Below are 18,706 nucleotides of genomic sequence, written 5' to 3'. Positions count from 1 at the left end.
TTCGGTCCACAAACGCACTTCCCTTTCAAATGAGCACGATCATCGCGTTTCTCCCCGTTAATAGTTCGTAATACTGTGTACGACAAAAACTGCTTCAAGGTGACAAGACCGCGAAAGCATCGCGGCGAACTGCCATAATCCACTCTTGACGCCTCTGCTCCTCGGACTGCTTGCATTGGAAACGGTAGAACATGACAGGAAGTTTTCGGCTCTTCGACATTTTTAAACTTTTGTGACAGTTCACAATGCAGCAGGACTGCGTGCCTGCTTTCGAGTACGACGAAGGAACGGCACCCATAGCGTGAAAAATGCGAGATAAAAGCCCCGGGGAGCACGTTCTCCGCGCGCGCGATGGGAAAACCAAGCAAGAGCGACCCGTCCCAGCTACCGGAGTTTTCCCCTCTCTCCGCTGGGGCGGCGGACGGCGCTGCGCAAACTTGAGCGTTGGAGGCCTATAGTGAACTAGAATATACTCTAGTGGCACGACCGGCAGGCCGCGCCGCCTCTCTCGGCGGTCCGAAAGGCCACGGACCGCCGCTAGGATTTGTCGTGGTGCCACTGCGCCTTTTTCCTAGGCGCGGCGGAGCGGCCGCGCGGCACGTGTCACTCAGCACAGTAGTTTGCTACAGCGTGGCTGCCCGGATCTCGCAAATCGCTTCGTCGGCGGCTACAATTTTATTACTTTACCAGTACCGGAGTGTTCTGTTGCATTTCCTCGCACGGACCATAGTGGAGCAGCTGTCTGTATCTTGTCGGGTAACCGCGGCCGCTCAAACAAAGACATGACCTCACGTTAAATATTCAAAGCTGCGAATCAGTTTGGTTGGAATTTTATAAAATCTAACTTTCTCAACATCGATAACAGGAACTTCATGGTTGGTTGCCTTTACCGATCACTTTTTTCTTCAGGTTCAGGTTTTTATGCTTCTCGCGAATAAATAACGGCAAGGTTATCTTCAGAAAACAAAAAAAAAAGATAAGCATGGGTTATATACATAAATTAATGGACTCATCCCTGAACTCTGTTAGTTATTCATCTTGTTTTCATGGTTTTAGTTACGAATGTCTTATTAATACCCCTGCTTGGTCTTTTTCTGGCGGCTCCAGCACTGTAATCGATCATGCATTGTCTATTCTTTTGTTGTCCATCTCACGTTGGAGTCTTGAAAAATTGACATTACTGACCATTTCCCCGCCATTGCGCGCCCCACACATCTGCCCATTATTCTTATTCCAGATCTTACACTCTGGTTTCTATAACAACTCATTGTTAGAAGCTGTATCTAATGCTGACTAGTTTGCTGTTCTTGACACCAGTGATCCGCAGGTACCCTTTTCGCGAGTTCTAATAATGTTGCTATCGCATTATCACTCCTGGTCACATCCGTCTATTCCTCAACTCCTCATTTCTCTTCAGCGCGCCCATTTCTCACTTGTCGCTTTCTGGAACACATGTCTTGTGGACATCAAAGCACTTATAATTCACGAATTCGAGAAACACCTAAAAGCATAGACATCCGATGGATTTTTTCGTGGGGGGTGCAAGCCCGTGTTGGATAGGGGTGGGGGAGGGGAAGCGCTGGTGGGGCTTGCAGGGGACGGGGGGGGGGGGGGGGGAGGTTCAAGTGCCCCTTTTGCACCCCACTGACGACGGCATTGGCTAAAAAAATTCTTTTGTCCAATACTGTAGCCCATATATTCATTACTATACTTTCAGTGTCCTATAATTTACTCTAGTCTGATTTAGCCTCTTTGTTTTGTAAAACTTTATATTGTTGTTTACAATCTTTGTCATGGAAATGTCCTTTCCCGTATATGTATGCCACATGATTTATACTGTTATTTTATACGCCATTCATATGCATTTACACATTATTTTTTGTATTTCATGTCATTTGCACTGTTTATAAATCTTCACTATTGCGCAACGCTTCCTGTACCTTTATTATTTGCAGATTTTATATTCCTTAATTATATTATTTATGTCAAAAACCAGCTATTGTTCTTTGTACTCGGCGTATATAAACTGCTGTAGCATAGTTTTCATGTATAGTTTGAAAATAATGTTCCATTCCAGTCTTTGACTTCGGGACCTCCTCACTGCATATATCCTAGCAGTAATCTTTCAGGCATCTTTTAATCATCGCAATTAATAAAGAGCTGTGCGTTTTTATTTCCGATCTCAGCACTGTGTCCTCTACCATGAACTCCTATATAATAAGCCTGCACCACAACTATAATGAAATAGGGCCGTATGCACATAATGAGTGATCGCTGTGTAGCGAATGTTCTGGGCGCGTGCGGTAAATATGAAAAAAAAAAGTGTGTGTACTTGGCCAAAATAAAGCCGCTGAGCCATGCAGTGAACAAGCTGGCTGTTTTATGTTCGCAAGAACCAGAAAGCAAACACACGCATTAGAATTAAGCGCAGCTACAACTCTGAAGGGGCCCGCGACGCCCCGTCAACGCAGCCAAAGCTGCTAGGAAATGTAGCAGTTGCGTCATCTCGTGGCATCCGTGTAAAAAGAGGACGCGGGAGCCCGCCGGTCGTGCCACTAGAGTAATTATAGTTCACTATAACTGAGCTGTGCGCATCATATTTGTTCCCTTGTGAAGTGCAACTGGTGATGTACCGCCGTTATTATGAACGTCCACGTCAAGCGAAAGTTATTTTGCACTGTGTAAATAGCTGCGTCGCGTCCTTTTGCGTGCTCAAGGCCTGCGAGTGCCGCAAACAAAGGCAGATCAGCTGTATGTCAACCAGGAGAAGTTTCCACGGACCGAAAACCTGAAAATATCCGGATCTCAAAGATGAGCTTCACAGCCAGTTGGAGCTTCTCCGTGTACTAGATAGAGCTTGTCTAGGTAGCGACCCTGGATACGCATGCGATCGAGGCGTATCCAGAAGCGATCTTAAAAGCCAGGGAAACTGAATCACAGAAGCGCATGAACTGCCTGGAGAATAAATTTTACATTCTAAGGCATACTGTCTCACTTTCCACTTTTCTAATCGACAACCAGGGGAACTTAAGTTCTTATTTTGCACTCGGGAATATTTTTGTCGGCGTCCAATTCGACTAAAGAAGGTGGTATTTTCTCTCCGATGGAATCGAAAAGTCGTCGTAAGATGCGGGATCGGCGTAAAATTGCGTCGTATAACCAATGTTTTAAATACATTATTTCTATGGGGGTTTTGCCGGGACCAAACCGATTCGTCGTAAAATGCGGGTCGCCGCAAAACCGGGGGACATATAATCGAGGTTCCACTGTATATCTACCTCCAAAATGACTCAAATCTGTTCGACGATTCTGAAATAGTAGAGTTTTGTTTCACGGTTATGTATCAAAACATGTTGACAGCAGGGGTGCCCTCAAGAAGAAAATGCTTTAGACAAGTCATGCCTGTGTAGCTCATGACTGCACTTATTAAGAAAATAATAATAAAGAAACATGCGATAAAGACAGTCATGTGAGGGCCGTTATTCGCTAGCGAGAGGTCCGGGGGCCGCGTGTTTGAGACCCCTGGTCTAGACTGCAGTTGACGGCGGAAACGTGTGATCGGAGAGCGACAGCTCCTTTCTTAATGCGCGTGCACCATGTAAAATATAAAGAACGCGTTTATCTTGGCAACCATTGTTCACAATCAAAACGAGCACTCGTGCCGCAAAAGGCAATAATATACGTGACCACAGCGTTTGCCGGAATGTATTTTTGAATGCATCATTAGCATTGATAAAAAAAATGGAGGCATAGTGTGCAGATTTAATGTACGCAATAAATAATTTTGAACAATACATTTAATGTAGCCAAAAACGATAAGAGCCGTTTACATGCCTACTTTATCGGTTGCTTTGGTGTGGTTCTATGTAATTTATGAACTTTTCGTGCAAAGCAAGACAACAACAGGACAGCTGCAAGGTCCATTTCTTCTTTCACATTTTTTCTAACCTTAACCCTTTGAGACGCTGTGTACACAATTATGTACACCGCTTGTTTTAGGGACGAAGCTCCTAAAGCCGTGGGTCTGTCCTTCCTCTGTGACCGGCTTGTAACCACCTAGTTGGGGCCACCTCTAGCTCGTGAGAAGCGCGCGTTCTGGTATGCAGCAGAAGAAGACGACGTTGACTAGTGAGACTCTCGTGCGTGTTCGCCTGTGTGGCATTCTTTCTTCTTTACTGCGCGCGTTCTGGTATGCAGTAGAAGAAGAAGATGACGTTTCAGAAGTAACGCGCCATGAGGCACACTTTCTCTTTAGTTCGGAGTCGCCAGATGGAATACAAGGCTGCGGAACGGAGGGCACGGAAGGCGGCGGCAGCGCGCGCAACCAGTACAAGAACCGCTCTCACTTCATTTCAGGGACCATAAAGCCGTCATAATGAAGGGACCTCGCAATCCATCCAACAATGAAGAAATGAAAGAACAAACGAAGAAACGAAAGAACAAACGAACAAAATAAAAGAACAAAATAAAAGTTGATTTGTATATACGCACACAGTCTCACATCTTTCTTAATGATGTAATGGGCGAACTTTCACAGGAGGGTTACAGTTTTACCGATGATCTCCCCCTGTCGAGCTTCGCCCACTTATCATCATTCCGTGGATATGGCGTAATTTTTTTTGCTGTTTGTATCGGCTAGGGGCTAAGAAAGAGCGCGATAGATTGAGCTTTGGATGAAATGAACCTCCTGTATAATAAATTTGTCTTCATTTAAATTCATTTTGCAGTGTACTGTTGCATATGACTACTTTGCTGAAGACACTGCCATATTTGACGAGTCGTTCGACGTGCTGCTTCTCGCCACCCACGTCAAAAGTGTAATTTTTCTTTGTTCAACATGAACATAACCGAAAATTAATTTTCACTATATTTCTAGCCTGAGATTTCATTCTATTTATGCAAAAACAGAGCATGAATGGCTTCAGAATAAATAGATATTTAATTACAAAGTAATTAGAAATAATTACTATAACACACGTACATGAATGTATTACATCATTATTTTTGTTTCAATATAATATTGAGTGCCTTGAAATGACATTGTTTCTATTTGCTGCATTTACAGACAGTTCTTCATAGGTGGCGTCTGAAAGGGTTAATAGGGTGATTCCACGTAAGATCGAACAATCGATGGCTGGTCGACCTCTCAAATTTATTTCAAAATTTTATATATTATTGCCTGATGAGTGGAAAGAAGAGATCCGCAATTTGTTTTGCCGCCAAATTTTTTTCGCAGCACAGGAAATTAATAATGACGAAGAGGCGGAGTGAAGCGCTCATCTGCTCTGCTGTTTTTGCCAACTTTCGTTCTGAATTGCACAAAATATATTAAAGTTAGGTAGCTGAAATTTCTTTAACTAAATATATGCATGTTTTTGCTTCTGCTCGGGTATTTTTAGTTTTGATGTGTAGTGTACATGTTTTTATAAAAAACCTCAAAATTGGCCCAGGGAACGTTATTTTCTTTACTTTGAAGGTCTTTATCTCAAAAAATCCTTGTAGCAGAGCGACAAAAATTGCGCATTACGTTCTTCGCATGCTTATCTACCACACTGCCGAATTTTACATTTATGTAACGTTTCAGTAAGAGATATGATCGCGCTAAGTTAAAGAAAACACTGGACAATGGAAACTTCTGACGACATTAAAAAAAAAACAATTTTTTTATATTTCTTAACCTTTGTCCACTTATTCTCCTCCACATCAGCTTTCATATTCATTGAAAACATGTTGCATAATGTCGTTGCACTAATAGTTACGACCCCTCCAATGAGAACCTTAGGCAAGGATTGGCAATTCCGACTTCTTGCCCAGCAAGTATATAAAATGCAGGCAGGATTGAATTTCTTTTAAAAGGCCAGCAGTACCGAAAAAGGTATTGCCGGTACTGAAGACGTTAATCCTAAAATTATTTCGTCACTGCAGCAGCCACGAGCGCGGGGCTACCGAGCAGGCGCCCGCGCACCCGAGATGCTCGTTGTAAGAGACGGCGCAGTGGGAGCTCGTTTTCGCGTCCTCAGACCGATTGAGCTCGAAACAGCAACACCTCTCGGGTGAATTGAACGCACGTGCACTGGAGCTTCGCTATTTTATCCACCCTGTGTTCGCACCGCAGCGAGGCGCTGATAACATGGCAGAGATGGAAGCAAGATGAAAACTCTATAAGGGAGAAATGAGCGCTCGCTTCACACACGCTGCTGCCAGAGAAACTGCGCTGCGCCCCAGTAGCAAAGCAAAATATGGAGCGCTTGCCTATCTTAGATGTCGGCAGCAGACGGCCTGAACTGGCCGCGCGTTCTGAGCGCTGTTCACACTTCATTCGGCGCGGATAGTTCTTGTGCTTTGCTCTTACTCTACTCCTCCTGTGCGTCTCATGGCGAGAAGTATAGCTCGGAATGAGTGTATTGTGAAGACTACCTTTTGAAGCACAAGAAGCTTAAAGGCAGTGATTCCACTCCTGCGCCAACTGCGCCAAAGTGCGCCAAATTGTATTTACTGCGCCATCCTGATAATATCGACGAAAATTGCGCCAAACTGCGCCAAAGTCTCGGGTTTGGGGGCGTCTATCACCGGCAATCGCACCGCCGGCGCGTCAGAACATGTGCAGCTTGGGGCTGCCAAAGTCGCAACCATGGACCAAGGATTATTCCGCTGAATAAATAGCGCTCGTGCGTGCGTCCCGAGTAAGCCACGATGCCATGCACGGTGCCGACGCAGCTTCTGTTCTGCAAGTCGGCTAGACGCGCTCTCCGCATGAGAAAGTGCGACGGCGATTCATGGGCGGACGTTCCATAAACGCTGCTCCTTTCAAGCGTCGCACGGCACGCGAGGAAAGCAATGTTTAGTAATAACTACATGCGTGCCGCTAAAATGTCTGTCACTTCTGTTTCCGGACATCGCGGAATGAAATCTGGGATCGCTCGCAGTAGATATATGGGACAATATCGAATTTTCCTTGCTTCGCGTTTATGGAAGAGCACGCGAACGGTGGGAACGCGTTGACACTTTTCCTCAGATATACTTTATCCATGGATCTTCATCCAGAATAGCTTTTTCGTAATTCCTACCACCAGCACATCCGAGTTTGTAATCACTCTGCGGTGAATACCCCCTAAAAGGCCCTGCCCTTTCGAGCTCACGAGCCAGGGTTCCAATTCGAATTTTTTGCTTGCTTTTTTAAAAATGTCATCTCAACAATAAACGCATATCTCCTGGTCGGAGCAGCCGCAAATGCGCAGCTGTCAGTAGCGGGCCCGTCGCTCACGGCCCACAGTGATGCGGCTACGCCATGTTACACGTCCGCCCCTCGCTTTCGAGGGTCAATATCTGACGGTTAAAAAAGCTCACAGTTTCGCTTAAGGGCGAAGCAATGAATGCGATACCAACAAATTGTATTGTTAAACAAAGTAAGGCTAGCAGCTAACTCTTTTGAATACGATCTCGCGTAACTCAACAAAACGCTAGTTTAAGGGAATATGGCCGCTCCAGGAACCGTATCGTTGGCGTGCTGTGAGTTCTCTAAACGCGAAGTAAGCGTTGAGAGCACAGCATGTTTACGAGCCGTCTCCTGATGCCTCGAGATAGCGCGCGCGCAAGCGACTGCGCCCTTCGAACGATGCCGTTACCGTAAGGTATAGGGACTTTACGTTACCCCTCCCCTCTCCGCCCCCTGGCGTCCCTTCATGCTCCTTACGAAAGACGGGCGGGGCGTTTCCTCTCTGTTTGATGAGCAATCGACGGCAGGCCCGCACGCTGGAAGTTGTTATCTCATGCGCTTTCCGTGCGACGGAGACAGACGGCCGGCTACTTTAATATCCGCTTCAGCCGCGTTCGTCGCCAGCGCTCGCGAGCTTTTACCCGCGGCTAGAATGCGCGTGGTGATGTTATTAATTTGGACTTTATACGGAAAATTACGGCAACGGTGACGGCAAAAATCCGCCGAGAGTGTCCATATAATTGCTATCACAATAAAAATTAAAAAAAAATTGAGGACCTGGGAAGTGAATAAGCGAAGCCGTTTCGCGCATGGCACTGAGGTGACATGGTGGAGGACAGTTTGGTATGTAAGGCCAGGTTGTTAACGGCCAGGCTGTTAACGTTCAATACGCAATATTAATGCGAAAACCTTAGATGCTTTATCAAACACGAAAATTAACCGTCGGCGGCGTTCGATTGATGTAAAAATAATCATGTGATGTCGTCATCATCACCTCATAGATCGTCAAAACTTGTGACGTCAACATGGCGTCATATATCGTGATGTCACGTGATGATGTAATCCCATGACTACGTCGCTTACACTGCTTCCGTGATCGGTGCGCCGATAATGGAGCTAGCGCAAAACCAGGTGAGGTGCAGAAAGCTTGCAGAGAGAGAGGGGGATTTCTGCGATTTAGGCTGCATGCAGGACGCAGAACTCGTATACTCGGGGGAACTGTCTTGACTCGTCGGGATAATGTCCTTGCAGTGGACCTGGCTTGCTCAGCGACGAAAACTTCAAAGTCAAATTAAAATATTTTATACGTGTTCTCCGGCTCCAGTGTGTGGACAGCGTCGGCACTGCATACCAACGAAGCAAAATATGTCCCTTTTGCGATGTCTCAAAATCGTGTCAGTACTCCTTTAATTATTGCAAAGAAGCCAAAATTTCGCAGAGTTGCCGACCTAGGCATATACGCTTTGAAGGAACGTTTGACGCCCGAAAGATCAGTGACTGCCAGTGAGACGGACTACTTGTGCTACGCGTGCTTTTGCTACCACTGCAATGAAAGATCTTCACAGAACGCACAGTTTAACGATGGCATTCTTATGCCCCCTGAAAAAAAAAAATCGACGTCATTAACCAGATCACTGCGACTACCGGTGCACGTGCGTTCAAGTCACCCGAGAGGTGTTGCTGTTTCGAACTCAATCGGTCTGAGGACGAACGAGCTCTCACTGCGCCGTCTGTTACAACGAGCATCTCGGGTGCGCGCGCGCCTGCTCGGTAGCCCCGCGCTCGTGGCTGCTGCAGTGACGAAATAATTTCAAAATTAACGTGTTCAGTGCCGGCGACACCTTTTTCGGTACCTGCTGGCCTTTTAATAAAAAGAAGTTCAATCCTGCCTGCATTTTATACACTTGCTGGGCAAGAAGTCGGAATTGCCAATCCTTGCCTCTGCCATACAAATCTTCCATATACAGAGGTGACTCTGCACTAGTTCAAAGCTCAGTAAATGCTGATAAGGTGTTTTATTTTGACATTAAAGTTGATTTTTGCACGGTGCGCCTACTGACATGGACACTATCGTGACATCAGGCTAGTGTCGATTCTGGTGGCTTCACGTATGGCTAGTTGCCATGACATCAGGTACCAAAACATTAAAATGGCCGCTTGTGCATCACCAAAAACATTAAAAATGACGGCTTATGCGTCACCAACGGAGCCACAAAGCAGAGCTGCTGTGGAAATGTCACGACATCTTGCGCGAGCATGTGACAAGATACCGTGTTGTGACATCAGGGGGAACCAAAACTAGCTTTTAAAAACATATTGTAATTACAGCAGAACTGTTATGGTTTGCCGTGTGCCGTAGATAAAAAATTATCATCATCATGAACCGGCACATGCCAGCATAGGTTGGCAAACTCACTCATGAGTCGACTCACTTAGACTCAGATCGGCTTGTGAGTCTGAGTTTGAGTGAGTAATATTTTGGTGAGTTTGAGTCCGAGTGAGTCCGGTTGAGGAAATTTTTGGTCAGTCTGAGTCCGAGTGAGTCCGGTTGAGGAAAATATTGCCGAGTCTGAGTCCGAGTGAGCCCTAAGTGCAAAATATATTTCTTGAGTGGGTCTGAGTGAGCTCCACCTTTTACTGCCAACCTATGGCCCTATCTACTCATCTTCAGCATTACTGTCAGCCTTATTTTGGCTTACGTTTATACTCAAGTCTATTCACACACATCTCATCACACTCACGTTCATGCACCACCTGAATATTTATGGTTCAGACCAGGGTTGCCACTGACTTTCGAGCAAATGTCGCCAAACGACGAGCAACAAGTCGCCAAATGTCGCCACTTTTTTTACAAATTTCGCCAAAAATGTCGCCATTCTAGATATGTGCGGCATACCTAGTAATAAAAACTTCCACTCACGTAGAAAAGAGTACCATCAAAGACCCTTAAATTATATTGACGTTTCTCATTGCCAGTCGTATCGCCCATCTTCATAATGGGAGTGCATGGTGCTGCTTCTCCGACTAGCCGCAAGATGTGCGTGGTGGCGCAAGGGTGAATGAATGAAGCGCTCACGATATCCTTCCATCCCGGTCCGCTCGTTTCAAAGGTAACAGTGTAGTAAACCTTGGGCGAAAACCGTGAAACCGTAGCCAGCCTTACGTACCTTTATATGAATTAAAAGGATTGTTTATTTAAGGCAACACGACAGAATTCTTACAGGAACCGATCATTAGTGAGTCTTACACCTTTTCAGTGTGAACTAATATGATACCGGACGCCACCGACCCCTTCTTATAGTCACTTATATCTACATGCGTCCATCCGATGCGTTATTCGGCAGTTTTAGAATAGCGTACGCAAAGCTTTGGGTTGGCTTTTCGCTCAACTGCGCATGCGTCGTACGCTAACCGCTTGCGGGCTCCCGTTAAGAGACGGAAATAGCGGGCCGCAAACGCTAACGCTAACTTAGCGTACGCTATTCGAAAACTGCCTATTAATGAACAGGTAGACAATGTAAAAATGTTCTATAGCAATTGTTTTCATTGCACACGCTCACCGAGAACAGTGGAAAATGCCTGAATAAATATTTTTTTATTGCACAAGTAGCCGCGTATCCGCCTCTCTTCGCTATTCCAAAGCTGTCATTACGAGCTGAATTGGTGGTATTGCAACAGTGAATAAGTCACCAAGCTATTCAGAACAGTTGGAGCTTTGGCGGAACAAATGCTCGGAACATGCGGCCAACAAGTCGTCTAGCCCCTTCAGAAGCGAAACTTTAAAGAAGCTTAAAGCACCTAAAGCCGTAAACTTACAGTCAAACACTGCCCCCTCGCGGTTTGCAAGGCAGTCCGCTGACCTACAGTTTGCTAGGATGTCGCTGGGGGACATCCCTGCATACCCCCTGCATCTAAATGAGGAGATACACACGAGTTACAGGACGGACATACCGAATGACGCCTAATGTGCACATTCTACTAGTGGGTCTAAACCCAAGAAAAATACAGAGAATGTTGCCGCTCATTCGTTGGGAAGACACTGAGCTGAGGATGCATAATTCAGTGGAGACCTAAGCCGAAAATCGCCAAAAATTCGCCATGCCGCCATTCTTAATTTTACGTCGCCACGGGCCTCTCAAATTCGCCAATTTGGTGAAAAGTAGCCACCAATGGCAACCCTGGTTCAGATGTGAATTGGGAGGGGTGCCATTTCCTCCCCCCGCAAACTTTTTCACGGAAAGGTCTTGATAAAAATGTCCATACTGGATTACTGATAACCCGTATTTGAAGGTATAAGATGAAAAGGCGTATCAAAGAGCGCCGATTATGTGAGATATTGGAAATAAAGAGCACTGACACCAAGATCGAAAAAAGGTAGTTTTATGCTCACGGACTCGTGAGTCGACTCACTCAGGCTCACTCGGACTCAAGTCAAGCCGTGAGTCTGAGTGAATACGGCTGAGTAATATGTCGGTGAGTTTGAGTCCGAGTGGGTCCGGTTGAGAAAAAGTTTAGTGAGTCTGAGTCCGAGCAGAGTCCTTCCTTCAATGCTTTTCTGGTCACGAAACTCCTCCGTAACGCTACGGGGTGAGCTTGCTATGTCGCCGCCGCGGCCGCGCGGCGGCGCTAGGAGCGCGCAGGGGGCATTGAGGAGAGCTTCGCTATGTAGGGAGAGCTGGGGGCTCGAGGAATCCGGAGGCATCGGCGTTCAGTTTTCCTCGTTGTTTCTTAATTTGTGTGACTGACAGGGTGTGAGAAATGTGTGCGAGGACATGGATAGTGTACGTGAGCGAAGATGCCGAAGACTTGCTGTGTACCGGGTTGTCGCTCCGGCTACAGAGGTACGAGCGGAAAGGTGTCGTTGTGCAATACCACGACAGGAAGCTGCCGGATTTACCTTCGATGATGAATAGGTTAGAATGTGCGAGAAACATTTTGACGCCATCGACGTTATTCGAACGGACGACTTCATAGTGAATGGAGAAAATGTGCCTTTGCGACGCGAGAAGGCAAAGTTGCGGGCCGGCGCTGTTTCTTTCGCAGCTTGCTAGTTTTTTAGAATAACAGAGAGCCGAGCTAGTTCGTAAGTATTCATTCTAAAAAGACACGGCGTGCAAACACGGGCACAAGGAAGAAGTAACGATGCCAGGCTATTGTGGTGTCGTGACTTTTTTCTTGCGTCCGTGTTTGCACGCCCTGTCTTTTTAGAATAGTTGTTTAGGTTCTTTCCAGCTATTAAATGCTTTGCATTGTTTCCTTCTTTGCCGTTGTTAAAAAAAGCGTTTTTTCCATTTTTATTGACTGAATGTCAACTAAGCTATTTTTTTATTTTATATTGTACTTCAGAGTTTTCCTTGTTTTTTGCATTAGCTTGCTCCCTCCATGTACTGGCCGTGCAGAGAGTTTCCCTACGCTAGGAAAATGTCGCTCATAGCTTTCTGTTTTCTGGGTATTTTTGCAATAAAAGTTTTTCTATCTTTCTCTTTCAATCGTAGCATTCTTGCTTTGTTTACTGTATATTAGTGGCTCGACAGTGGGATGTTCTCAAACATGTGCATTAAAATAGGCATTTATAGTGAAGTATAGACGCAAAGGGCGTTAGTGTTTCCTCAGCTTGACACGTTTTTGGGTATTTGCCCCATGTTACGTTTTCCACGTTCTGAATATTCGAAAGCCCAACAGAGCTCTGCTTGTGACCACATATTACTTATTTTCTCTAGATTAGCGAAATACGGTTTCGTTTCACGTAATCACATCTCTCTTGTGTAGTCTTCATTAAGAAAATCGTTGCATCACGCGGTGCAGACATAGTCCATCTAAGCAGTCAAAGTAACGCGCGTTTTAATTTGTGAAGGTACCAAGAGCGCGAAGACTGGAGATACCCGCGAGTGCCTTTTCGACGCTGCACAATGTAAAGTGCGACACACTTTCGCTCGTGCAATGTCTATGTAACATGAAATTGTCAAAGTTACTCGTAGAAAATGAACAAAACGTGGTTACAAACTTTAACGCTAGGTTAGGTCCTGGAGATCAGCTGGTGTTCACCCGACACACGGACGCTATACCTTGCGAAAGCTTCGTCACTCCCGATTTCAAGTGTGGCCGAAGCTCTGTGAGGTAGGGTGCAGCGGAGAGAAGTTACCTTTTATAAACTGTAAACAGGAATGTAGAGCTTTTTTTTTTTTTGTATTGCGGCTGTGTAACACTTCCGTGACCGCGCCTATTCCCATCGGTAGTATGTTATCGATGACTTCAAGATCAAGTTTTGGCACTCTCTGAGCGGTTCTGGACAGCTAACGCAATACAGAGCATAAAATAACATGTTTTTTAACAGTTTTTTTGCGAGTTTGTTTTTTTCCACCGCGGGGAGATTTTTAAAGCTCGTTCGCAGTCGGGTAGGTGAGCGCTCGTTGTTTCAGACTTCGCGTCGATGCAGCTCGCGGGTGCTCCACAGAAACGGCGAATTTCGACGGATTCCGATTACTGTGAACGAGAATCTCTGGATGATGGTAGCAGCAAAGACACGAAAGACGACTTCGATTCGCCAGGCGAAGTCGTACGGACGCCGAAAGTGCGTTAAACCTCCCCGGAACATCAGCAGCTATCCGCCGGTAAGTTTCGTCTTCTCCTCGGGCCGTTTTATCGCTGCTGCGCGTCGATGTAAACGTATCCGGTGCGTTCTAAACATAACAGCTCTTATCTGCAAGGTGTTAACTTCATTCGGGCGGGAGCATTTGGCGCCGGCTGCAGAAAGAGCGCAGTTCTCTTCGCGAAGACGGCGCGGAGCGGACTTTGACCCAACGCTCCGGTGTGCTGCGCGGCGGCGTCTTCATGTTGTTTTTTACCGCAGAAGTCAGAGAGACATGCAACCAACAGATAAGTATGCGTGGACGCATACTTTCGAAAAGCCAACATACAGTGAGAGGTACGGATTCATGGAGGGAGGTTACAGAAGAGAAGATGAGCAAGTTCGTCTCACTCCATGCGTACATGGTAATCGTTGAAGTCCCGCGCTTGCATTGGTGTTGGGGTCGACGACACATATTTCCAGGCCTTCGTCTACCGTCAGTGATGCCATGGAAAAGGTTCAAGGCTTCTTGAGTGTCTCTGATCTGAAGAAGACGACCGTCACATCCCAAGATAATCTTCACCACGTGTCTTTTCTCTTGCAACACATGATCGATTTTCTGCGCTATCTTTTAACCCCGTCGGAACCTTTCAGTGAATGAGAAAATGGTGAAATGTGAAGATCAGTAAGGTATTCGACAGTATATGAGCGAGAAAGAGGTCAAATGAGAGTATAATTATGGATTTTTGCAGATTTGGAACAGGCTACACTGTACGGTACGAAGAACTTTATTAAAAGATCCGGAGAAGTGCCACCCCTTAGGGTGACACCGCGGGCCACTCTCATTTCAACAAATACACAGTAAAATTGAAAAACCAGAACAACTATGCTAGGACAGCTGAACAGAAAAATTCCCGAAACACGCGCAGCCAGCCTTTGTTTCACCGCGTCGAGAACCTGCATTGCGCGAAGGCATGATAGGCACTAGTGCCTATATTTGTATTTATGTAAATAATCTTTGTACTTACAGAGATTATATTTCCACTATTATTCTACGAGGGCTTTGCGTTCAAAACGTATTTTTTTTAATGTTTAACCATTGCAGAGTAGCATTGATGTTTTTATGAATCTTTCTTTCTTTTTGATGCATTTTTCTTTGTTTGATAATTTTTTTATTTTTTAGAAATAAAACCGTTGTTTGAAATGAACACTGTTGGAAAGACCAATTCTTCCTCTATCATTTGATACTCTACACTTTAGCATCAATTATAATTCTTTGGCAGGGAAAAATATTTCCTAGACTAGCCAAAAACAACCGATTTTTCCGCGGTTACGAAAGTGTTGAACTCCCGCGGCGTAGATGACCTGATTGTAAATAGCGCGATCGGCGCTGGCTCAACTCCCGCTACGAAACTTCATTTTGCGAGTTGGTGGGTTTGCAAGGCTTGTGCAGTGTGACAAGTCTAGGTAAATATCCCGTGCTCCACTGCCTGAGGTAAGGAACCTTGCTGGAACAACATATACATAATATTGTCGTGTCGGCACAACTGTATGCATCGCAGCCTTGATATTAAAAAAATAAAGACGCGAAAGTAAGTTTTTTACACGCGTATGCGACTAACACATCGTATGTCAGGTGAAGTATGAATGGTAGTTGAAATATTGCGGTTTGATGCACCGTTAAACCATTGCCTCCAACCGGCACAGCATTCAGCCGAACGGCGCACGCGCACGAATGCCCCCGCGTTGACCGCGGCGACCCTAGCGGCCGCCTCTGTCCCTGTATGAAACTGCGGGCGGAGTTTTGTGACCAGAAAAGCATTGAAGGGACTCTGGTCCGAGTGAGTCCGGTTGAGGAAAATTTTGCTGAGTCTGAGTCCTAGTGAGCCCTCAGAGGAGGGAGGAGGAATAAACTTTTATTGAGACCAGCAATTTGTTTGGCTGGGCCTAGGCCTTCCACGTGGGGACGTCTAGGTCTTGCCTCTCCGCCGCCTCGCGGGCCTGCTGGGTTGCCCAAAGCTGGTCGTCGAAGTGGGAGCTGCGCAGGGCGGCATGCCATTCGACGAGAGGGTCTCGGTGTTCGGACGGGTACTGGTGTTACAATCCCACGGAGCGGGGGAGCGAGGCGACCTGGGTCTGCATACCTTACAGGTGTGGTTAGGATAAATGTCTGGGTTATCTGTGGTATCGATGTAGTGACGGGTACGTTGTTTGTTTGTAACAGGCGGAGGGTGGTTGCTTGCGCTCTGTTTAGCTTGTGATGAGGGGTGGGTAAGGTTCTTCGAGGTAAAATGCTTTGGTGATGTCGTTGTAGCTGGTGAGGCGATCGCGTTCCGCGGGTACACCTGCGCTGTCTCCGGCACGGTTGACCAGGCCTCGTGCTACGGAGTGTGCGACCTCGTTGAGGTTGGTGAGGGCGGATGAACGTCGCTGGCATGTGCTGGAATCCAGACGAGCGTGATTTGGTTATCTGCTGAGTGAGGGGCGTGGTGTAGGATGCGTAATGCTTGCTGTGAGATGCGGCCTTTTATAGTTGTTGATTGCCGTGCGGGAGTCGCTCACGATGGTGTCGCAGTCTGAGTCGAAGGCGATGCTGGCAGCGTGTCTGAGCAAGCCGCCTTGGGTGGTAGCCGCTGCGAAGCAGTGCCCGTCTTGATATTCAGCTGCATCGACGAAGATGACGCCTGTGGTGTCACCGTAAGCTTTGATGAGGGAGGCGGCCCGTGCCTTCCGCCGTTCCTTGTTGTATTCAGGGTGCATGTTTTTGGGGATGGGGTCGGCATGTAGCCAAGCCCGAATACGTCCTGGGATTGGGTGTTTGTCTCCGTGCTGGCTTGGTAGGTGATGCAGAGTTAGTCAGAATGTGCCGACCCGTTTCTGTGAGGGTGAGGCACTCAAGGTGAGCCTGACGCTGCGCTTCGATTAATTTGTCGAGGGTGTTATGGAGTACTAATTGGAGAAGAAGTTCTGTGCTGGTGTTTTGGTAGTCCGAGAGCAAGCTTGTAGGCTCCGCGAATGATGATGTAGAATATATTTTTTGAGTGAGTCTGAGTGAGCTCCAGCTTTTTTGCCGACCTCTGCATGCCAGTGGCGGATTCAAGGGTGGGCGATAGTGATCGTTGTCCCTCCCCTCACCTGGCACCTTCTCAACAGCAATATTGCGACACGTGGAATTCTTTAGGCCGCTGTGGCAACCCTGGCTGTCCCCAGCAAGGAGGAATGCACCCATCACTTCTACCTTTCTGTTGGGCACCAAACCGACTGACTAACCCTCACCTTTTTGGAAGCGAGCTAATGGCTTCTTACCCGCGCCCCATTCTACACCTTCAGACAGAACTGCAGCGTGTTTGAATGATCACCTGCGTGAGCATGCCAACATTGTTATACCCCTGACACATGGGCACTCTAAAATCTTTTACGCAAGGGGACATCTTCCAGTAAGGCGTTCATGCACAGTGACATGTGACAAAGGAGCATTTCCCTCCCAGCAATGTTCCTTTTTGGGAAAGCAGATCCCACATCTACTTTTCAAACTTAAAGGGTATTCTCTTGCATACAGTGTGCACATCTCAACAATGCAACCTTTCAACAAAGGTTTATCAAGTGTTGTGTAATCCCCTCTGTGACGTTGTAAATATGCAAGGTCCCCAAAAATGCACTGCTGAAGTAGGTAACATCACCCTTTGTATGCACATCACGTCGCTAGTGCTGCCATGTTAAATTCCTGCAGTGTTATTTGCTTTGTCTATGGTGTGGTGTAGTATAGTCTTCACAATGGGTGCCAACCAACAGCTTGGTTTCTAAAATGTGTTCTCTCTCAGCTAAATTAATGAGCAGCACCTCTTCTCTCCTCTTCTCTCTTTGTTTACCTTTTTGCGGTGGTCGTCTGAGAAACGAGCTAATCGTGGATGCCACAAACCACCACCTAAAGAGTGTCATCAGTGCAAGTTTTTCTTCAAAGAGTCCTTCAGCAGAAAAAGGGGATTACTGCGAAGTACTTTACTTTTGCCCATGTGTCCGGGGTATTACACGCTTATCCCAAAATGGAGTTAGCATTCCTGGAAGACGCCAGCACGGCCACATGGCAATTGTATGGGGTCTTTTTGTGCTTCAGTTCACATTCTTTTGTTTTGTTCTTCTTTCTGCTCTTCTTATGTCTGTAAGAAACATCAAATGTTCGTTTGGAAGTGCTCTTCTTTGTTGTTGCTGTGTTCCCTGTCCTGCTCCGCGCTATGCCACTTTAGCAAAACTGGAAAACAATGTAGCCCAAACCGCTAGTCTGCTAAGTGGTAGGTCATTGAGGTAGAAGTAAGCATGGCCATTACCGAGGCAGCATAGAAGGAACCCTCCCTTGTCCCTTTTTTTGGACTCCTAACACATGCTCCCTGCTGTGTTAAGAGTTCGTATTGGTACGAGTAACATTTCAGTGCCAATAGTTGGTATGCTCCAAAAGGGGCAACAAGGCATGTCATGTAGCAGGTGCCTTGCCCATTGCACACAGCTGTTTCCTTGACACTCATGCCAGGAAGCTATGGCAGCTAAAAAAAATATTTCTGATTGAAGAGACGGTTTATTTATCACACTAAAGCGAAAGTACACTCATGCTTTTGTGAAACTTTTGTTGCACTAAATGTGCAGTAAAAATAACTTAAACTGACAGTGAAGGAAAGAAGATGACTCTTAAGGGCTCGTTTTTCTTTGTTGGAAACAATATTAATGAGAAGTAAGTCTGTTAACGAGAACTAACAGTCTGTTAGTTCTCATTAAACTGACACTGTAGAGAAGTGACCTCTAACCTTGCTTTTCAAATGTGACTGCGGCAAACTGTAACACTATGTTGTTTGCACTGATAGACAGACTAGTTACGAAGATACATGCGAGGTGTTCATAGTGTATTTGCCTGCTTTTATCACAGCAGCCTG

At 46.2% G+C, this 18,706-nt stretch overlaps 1 protein-coding gene across 3 annotated transcripts in view; it reads left to right on the top strand.

Annotated features, from left to right (window-relative positions):
• Positions 1-18,706, top strand: part of LOC119376495 (ankyrin repeat domain-containing protein 16-like) — a 71,534-nt gene that overhangs the window by 25,424 nt on the left and 27,404 nt on the right. The window contains exon 3 of one of the 3 annotated variants that reach the window (XR_007414592.1): positions 4,357-4,484. The exons of the other annotated variants lie outside the window; for them this stretch is intronic. The gene's annotated coding sequence lies outside the window, so the exon portion shown is untranslated. Of the gene's footprint in view, positions 1-4,356; positions 4,485-18,706 lie in introns of those variants that run through there. 3 annotated transcript variants of the gene reach the window in all.

The sequence above is a fragment of the Rhipicephalus sanguineus genome, unplaced genomic scaffold (genome assembly GCF_013339695.2).
Source record: "Rhipicephalus sanguineus isolate Rsan-2018 unplaced genomic scaffold, BIME_Rsan_1.4 Seq1236, whole genome shotgun sequence".
In the NCBI taxonomy this organism is placed as follows: domain Eukaryota; kingdom Metazoa; phylum Arthropoda; class Arachnida; order Ixodida; family Ixodidae; genus Rhipicephalus; species Rhipicephalus sanguineus.
Note: the sequence above shows the minus strand (reverse complement) of the source record. Positions and strands in the feature narration are given on the sequence as shown.